The 7,500-nt window shown below is 40.0% G+C and overlaps 2 protein-coding genes across 2 annotated transcripts in view; one reads left to right on the top strand and one right to left on the bottom strand.

The window, feature by feature from the left end:
• LOC137985176 (beta-3 adrenergic receptor-like) overlaps nucleotides 1–7,500 on the bottom strand; it is a 35,445-nt gene that overhangs the window by 8,583 nt on the left and 19,362 nt on the right. The gene's annotated exons all lie outside the window — the stretch shown is intronic.
• Nucleotides 1–7,500, top strand: part of LOC137984969 (ALK tyrosine kinase receptor-like) — a 17,032-nt gene that overhangs the window by 531 nt on the left and 9,001 nt on the right. The gene's annotated exons all lie outside the window — the stretch shown is intronic.

Raw genomic sequence — 7,500 nt, 5'->3', positions numbered from 1 at the left:
GAAAATAAGATGCATTAAACGATGAGGTACTGGGAAAGGTAGCAAAACGCTATAACGAAGGAAAAAGGGCCTCGCGGTTGTAGAGAACGGATATTTCTACCACTGCCCTGTATAACATTGTGAGGAATCTCACTCTTATATTATATTTCCATATGTTGAAACTACATGATTTGTTGGATTGATCTGTCTGAATTAGCCATTCCTTTAAAAGTTTTTTTTTATTTTTCGTATATTAGGTCATTTCGTATCTGCATCCTCCATGGGCTCATAATAGAACCCAAAGCAAGGCAAGGGTTCACTATCCGTTCACACCGGCTAGATTTTTCACTGGGTTTCCTAGAGTTCCCTTAATGATCAAAAATTTCAAATATATCACGATATATTTCGTTATGGTAGATGAAGTCTCTTCGCCGTGAAAAATAGTGAACTTATATTTAAGGGGACAGCACAGATGAGAATTTTATCAGTTTAACTCAAGTCATATTAAACTGAGTGGTTTTTGAAGAGATGGGAAGACCGGAGTACCGGAGAAAACCTCTCGAAGCAGAGAAGAGAACCAACAAACTCAAGCCACATGGTGCTCTCGCCACTACGCCATCCATAGCTCATCCCATGGCCATCCTCTTCGTGTTCATGATGACTTCATTGACTTGGTAGAGCACTGCAGAGCAGAACAGGTATACCATGAACTGAAAGATGCCACCGACTACATTCCAGCCCACAACGTCCTGACTGTTGCCAGGTTCAATGCTCAAATTGGACCAGAAGACGCAGCATTCACCTTCAACAAGGCAACTAATCGTAACGGTGAATTGTTGGTTGGCTATGCGGAAGAGTTTCAGCTGATGGTTTCCAACACCATCTTTATGAAACCAGCAACAAAGCTCTGGACTTTTCAACATCGTTCTGGAAGTCGATCCCAGATAGGCTATATAGTATTCAGAAAAAGTGGAGGAACAGCATCAGACATTGTCAGTCCTACTCAACCTTCTGCAGCATCGGATCCGACCATTGCAACATCTCCTGTCACACCTGTTGAAGCCTCAGATGCTCGAAAAAGCCTGTCACTAAACCAATGAAAACCATCGACTGGAAATTCGTATCCTCAGACGCTGACACCCATAATCAGTTTGTCATTGAAGTGAGAAACCGCTACAGCCAGAGGACGACGTTGAGACGATTTATAATAACATCACTAAATGTACTGAAGCATTCGCACTAAAGACCCTGCCTAAAAAGAGAAAACGAAAAAACATTTCACCCAGCGCCTACTCGCTGGTAAAGAAGCACGCAAAGCCGTATCCTCTGCTAGAGACCAACACCAGAATCAATCATCTGAGACCTCATCACGATGTGTAAACAGAGCTGAGAGAAAAGTGGACGAAGCCTATGCCAATGCTGAAACAGAATACATCCAAGGCAAAATAGACCGAATATCCCGCCAGCATATAAATAAACAGCATGCCACTGCTTAGGAGACTATCAACGATCTTACAGGACGCAAGAGTAAACCATCCATTCGCGTGAAAGGGAGTTCGGCTGCAAAGAGAAAAAGCAGCTGGTTTACCCTCTTTCAAAAACTACTAGGAGGTGCCCCGACAACTGCAGAAGAACAAACACTGAGCTACCAAAAATCGAGATCGCCGATGCACTCAATACAAGCACAGAACCCTTCAGCTTGAAAGAGCTCTAGACAAAAGTCTCCTGGTCTCGACAAAATCCCGGCATTTATCTGGAAGGATCCCATTTTCCATGACTCGTAACTGGATATCTTTAACCGCACATTTAAGATCGTCCGTATATACGTATGAAAAAAAACGTAAATAAATACTAATTGAGGAGCTCCGCTTTTAGGCTTGCCTGTGTCATGACGGAAGAGTCTCGCGTAAAACTCGAAATTTAATTGTTAATTTAGAAAACAGGAAATTTGGTCGGGCTCCACAGAATAAACCTTCCCTGAGCTTAGTGTTGAATTGGTTGGTAATTAGTACAAAATTCGTTCATAATTTTAGCTTTGTAACTGGATTTAAATCTTACTGGTCTCCACATATTGTAATGTAGTTAACGACAGGTATATTTTGTACTTACAAAAACCTGGGCTATTGCAATTTAAGCTACATGTAGAATCTTTTCTTCGGCAAGATCTATTGCAATTTTTGTTTTTCTTTCATTTTTGTCATTTTTGTGTGTCGGTGGCTTTCGAATAAATATATGTTATTCACCGGCCTTGGTCGGTCCGTATTGGGAAAAACTGTGCCCGAGGTCTCGAGTACGGCCCGAGGCCGCAGGCCTTTATTTCTAAATTCTATTTTTAGAAGGTAGGAGAAACTATTAAGAACAACTGGAAAAGCCATGTTTATATTTTACACATTGTCTCATCAACGTGTCAACAAATGTACAATAAAATGAATTGGTCAGGAATATTTTTACACTGTGAGAAGTTTCGCTTCCAAAAGTCAACAAACTTGGCGAAATGTAGTAGAAGCCATTTCGATGTTTTTTCAATTCGCAACTTCACTCTGCGCTTAGCGTAGTTGGTTACCATGACCGTGGTCAGGAGATAGGAAAATACTGCCCGCTCCCGGAACCAATCAGATTGCAGGATTCTCAGGATACCGCCCGCTTACGATCAAAGAAATAAATAAAACAGAATAAAGTAGTCTTCACTGTACAGCCCTAGAAAAAACTCCTAGCGCTGAATTACACGTTTTTGTTGCCTCTTTTTTGAGCGCCTTGCTCGCTTGGTGGTACAATTGTTTCTTGAAAGGGTATGAACCCATTGGTCAGCAAACTAATTAGCCGTCGCCTTCCGATTTATCAAACCGAAAATTTTTCATATCTGTACCAGCTGTTGAAACATAACAGTCTCATCCAAATTCATCAGCACAATATGACACATTTGAAATTGAAATTGAAAAAAATGCAAATATTTTACATTGCAAAATCCATCAAGAATGATCGGATTTGTTCAAGATTCGTACGCACTGGAAACTGTCGAGGGTTTACGACTACTCGATTTCGGGAATTGGATTCATGTTCAGTCGGCGGGCGTTTTTATGTTACGGATTCGTTCTTTGTGTGCAAACACGGGGACCAACCCTGGGCGTAAAAACTTCCCTCATTCATCACTGTGTTCCGGACACGTTCGCCACCAATTTAAATGTAGCTTTGGTTATTTCATATAAGCATGTGAAATTAATATTATGACGGACACAATTGTCAAGGCGGTGCTCAAGATAGCCTCTGTTGCGCAGTTCGATGTTCGACGTGGTGGATTCATTAAGGAATTATCCTTGCTCAATAATTCTCTTGTACCTATGTCTAATCACGTGCAACATTGTGTGAAACGACAATCAGTTTTCCTGGTTCAATTCTTACAAGAGAAAATTATAGATTGAAAGGACACACTTTTAAATCGTTTGTTACTCGAAGCCAAATCTTATGCACTCAGGGCTGCCTTTCAAACGCAAGCCGTTATTCTACAAATTTCAAATATGAACTTCCCATAGTCATCAAAATGGCCTTTGTGAGTTGAACTGCGAGGAAAAGGTTGACTTCAAGATCTTGGAAAACGATTTGCATTATGAACACGGCTTTATTTACACGTCATAGCCCAGAGATATTATGGTAAGTAGAGCATATTTTTTGTTACAAATAAAATCGAAAGGTTTGTTTTCTTATAAAAGGGAGAAAAACGTCATGCATTCGACTGGGTCGTCCAATAATCGTGATGAGGTATGCAACTTTGACCAATAAAACAGGAAAGTTATAGTTATCTAAGAAACGTATCGAAAAATAAGATGCATTAAGCGATGAGGCGCTGAAAAAGGTAGCAAAGCGGTGTAACGAAGGAAAAAGGGCCTCGCGGTTGTAGTGAAAGGATATTTCTACCACCGCCCTGTATAACATTGTGACTAGGAATCTCACTCTTACCGAGTATTTTTCCATATGTTGAAATTACATAATTTTTTGGATTGATCTGTCTGAATTAGCCATTGCTTTGAAAGTTTCTTTTATTGTTCGTATATTAGGTCTTTGCGTATCTCAACCTCCATGGGCTCATCATAGAACCCAAAGCAAGGCAAGGGTTCCCTATCCGTTCACGCCGGCTAGATAATTCACTGGGTTTCCTAGAGTTCAATTAATGATCGAAATTTTCTAATATATCACGATATATTTCGTTATGGTAGATGAAGTCTCTTCGCCGTGAAAAATAGTGAACTTATATTTAAGGGGACAGCACACATGAGAATTTTATCAGTTTAACTGAAATCAGATTAAACTGAATGGTTTTTGAGGAGATGGGAAAACCGGAGTACTCGGAGAAAACCTCTCGAAGCAGAGAAGAGAACCAACAAACTCAAGCCACATATGACAACGGGTGTGGGAATCGAAAGCAGGCCTCATTTTTGGAAGGCTGGTGCTCTCACCACTTCGCCATCCCTAGCTCCTCCCATGGCCATCCTCTTCGTGTTCATGTAAACACTCGCAAAATGATAATATCCTAATCAGCTTGGTAGATAACTTAGCAGAGCACTGCAGAGGTATTCCAGAGATTATTGTTTCAAATCCAGTGCAAGTCTAAAATTTCAGCCTTCCCTCTCGTTACTGCCCGTACAAAATAAGTAGCTTTTTCGATGCGGTTATCTAAAAACATGCATGTTACGAATATATTTTTATTCATTACCGAAAGAGGTGCTTTTATTAAAGCTAGGAGTTGTAAATTCTGTCCAACGTTTACGGATAACTTAGATATTTCTGAGGCCGCGGCCCCCCCCCCTTCAGTTCGTCGGAGATTTATTTTTTGTCAAAATATACAATAATTTTATAATTTTGTAAGCAGTCTGTTGGAGCTTTTGATTTTTTTAGCTAAAGCATGATTTTTCGCTAATAGTATGACCAAAGTTGTGCGAAAAAGCTTTCAACGTTACCGGCGTTAATATTTTCCTTTTGAAATGACGAAGAAGACTGGATGAGAATTCCTTGTCTACAGTCAACCTATTTTACAGAGACTGTAACAACGTAAAATCTTAATGTCTATATATATAATTATATATATTTTGGTTATGTACAAATTGAATATCATTGTTACATGTACGTGCTTATGTGCTGTTCCATCAAATCATGAACCCTGTGTTCATTGCTGCCTTTTACACTGCCAAGCATCTTTTTGGATTCAGGGTAGGACTTAGCCGTTCGTTACAGGGTTCGACATTGGATGTTATTGAGGCATACAGGCATATTAACGTGGTGAAAGATCAGCTGGCAGATATACGCAAGGATGCAAAAACAGTGTTTGCGCATTCAGTGCATGAAAAGATTCAGAAAATGGCTAAGAAAGCAGACGTAAAGATCACCATCCTGCACACTTGTGGTATACAGACACTTCATTCGTTTCTTCCAAGGCTGTTGTGACTTTGGAGCGAAGAGTCATAAACCATGCATCATTATAACCACAACTTATAATTTTATTCAATATGGAATCATGATATTTTACTTTCCAGATTGCACCAGATTGCATGTAAGACTTCCCAAATTTTCAAAATTTTCTGGGGGGGGCATGCCCCCAGACCCTCCTACAAAGTAGCGCCGAAGGCGCTACTGAGCCGCGCTGATTATTATTCTTGTTCGGCCCCCACTTTCAAAAAATGCTACATCCGCCCCTGCCGAACATCTCTCATTAATTGAGCTCTAAATCTGGGGTTGCGGATTTTTCTGCGAATGCACGAGCCAGACCTAATGTATTCGGAATACTTAACGTGGAGTCGTGGAGTAACCTAGCATAGCCATCTTGAAATTCATTTAATCTTTTGGAATGTCCACGTAGAATCGTTAAAATTTTATCTTGCCACACAAAGTAACTTTCGAGCCTTGTTAAACTAAGTGCCCTTCAATACAGAGTTCTTAATTGATTTCTTTATACAGATACTAAACTTTACAACATATACATAGATTTTAGTACAGATGGTACGTGCTCATTTGCAATAAAGCTGCCCTCACTCGAGAACATTCTACATGCAGTGGCTTCGACCTGTTCCGGCTTTTCAGACTCTTCTCCATGAAATTTTAAAGGGAAGATTTATTTTTCATGCAATTTGCGGCGCTGGGCATTCTGACAAAGTCATGCCCCTTACGTAATTATCCCCTTCTTTTTGTAAAGCGTTATAATAAGGAGCCCTATTTCTTCCGCTATCTGTTTCACAACAGAGTGTTAAGAAAGAACCGAGTTCATTACTTCGTCGTAACAGGGGAAACCTTTACTGAATGGGTCAAATCTGTAAGTGGTTTTCATATTTCATTGTCGCCGCCCAGATAGTGAATGTTTCGCCAGCTGGCTGAGGTATTCCACCGTCGGTTTGCCTGTTTACGGGCTGACAACGTAAATTTACTTTGAAACTTACAATAATTAACAGTGTCGCTGCTGGGCAACGATAAAACTCTGCTGGTTCGTTGTGTACAACTTTATTCTCCGATTTTACATTCAGAACGTTCAACAACATCGCTTTCTCACGCACATTTTTACAAAACCACAACTCATCTCTTTTACACGTGCGGACGAGGTCCCTAGCAACGGGCTGACGTCATTGGTATCATAGCAACGCGACCGGAAATGAAAGTTCAGGAAGCAGGAGGCACAAACAGAAAACTACAAATCTTAAATTAATTTTAAAAACTAATATGACCAGCATAGCACGACGACAGAATCAAACTATATTTCAGTATTTGCTTGGTGGCTGGTATAGCAATCAAACCTATGGTGTAATTCGATCAACCTTGAAATCTTGGTGCAACTACATATGTACGTTGGGGAAAGAGATATATATACCGCTACTAACGCGAATCACTAACACGTATGTGTGCGAAGTTATGCTGTATATTTCGTAAACAGTGAACGACCACAATCGATCTCTCATTACCTCCTCCTATTCTTCCACCAGCAAATGCACATTAAAGCATTGTTATCTGTGTCTAACAGAGATTGGTTTCGAACAAACTACAGGTTGTTGAACAACTATTTTTTTTTCTTTTTTTGGAGCGAACCACTGGTGCATTTGGGTTTTTCATTTTTTACTTGTCACTATTCCTACAGATAGCAACATTAAGTGGTTAACAACTAATCTCTAGAGACAGCTAGGTAACAATGATCAATTGGCCAATAAATTAAAAGGAACCAATGAGAGATCTGTGTTTTGTGGTCAATCAACGAGGCGGCGATGAGGTAACATGAAACCACCTATGACGTAAGCTATTGTTCTTAATTAACCAACCGGAGATTGATTGGTTGCTGAAACAAATGGTTTTGTTCCCACAGAGTGGAACATTCAAATAAGGAAAAATAAGGGAAAAAATATTATCAAACAGATCCCCTCCTTATTTGAGGTTTTTCGAGAACGCAAACTGCACCCGGGTTTCATATTCTCCTCTCGCTACTTCAGGTCAAGTAATGAGGATATTCACAAAATATACAACGCGAGCATGCAAGGATTATCACAAATGTTC

This window comes from Montipora foliosa, chromosome 1 (assembly GCF_036669935.1).
Source record: "Montipora foliosa isolate CH-2021 chromosome 1, ASM3666993v2, whole genome shotgun sequence".
NCBI lineage: Eukaryota > Metazoa > Cnidaria > Anthozoa > Scleractinia > Acroporidae > Montipora > Montipora foliosa.
This window is presented reverse-complemented; position numbering and strand designations above follow the sequence as displayed.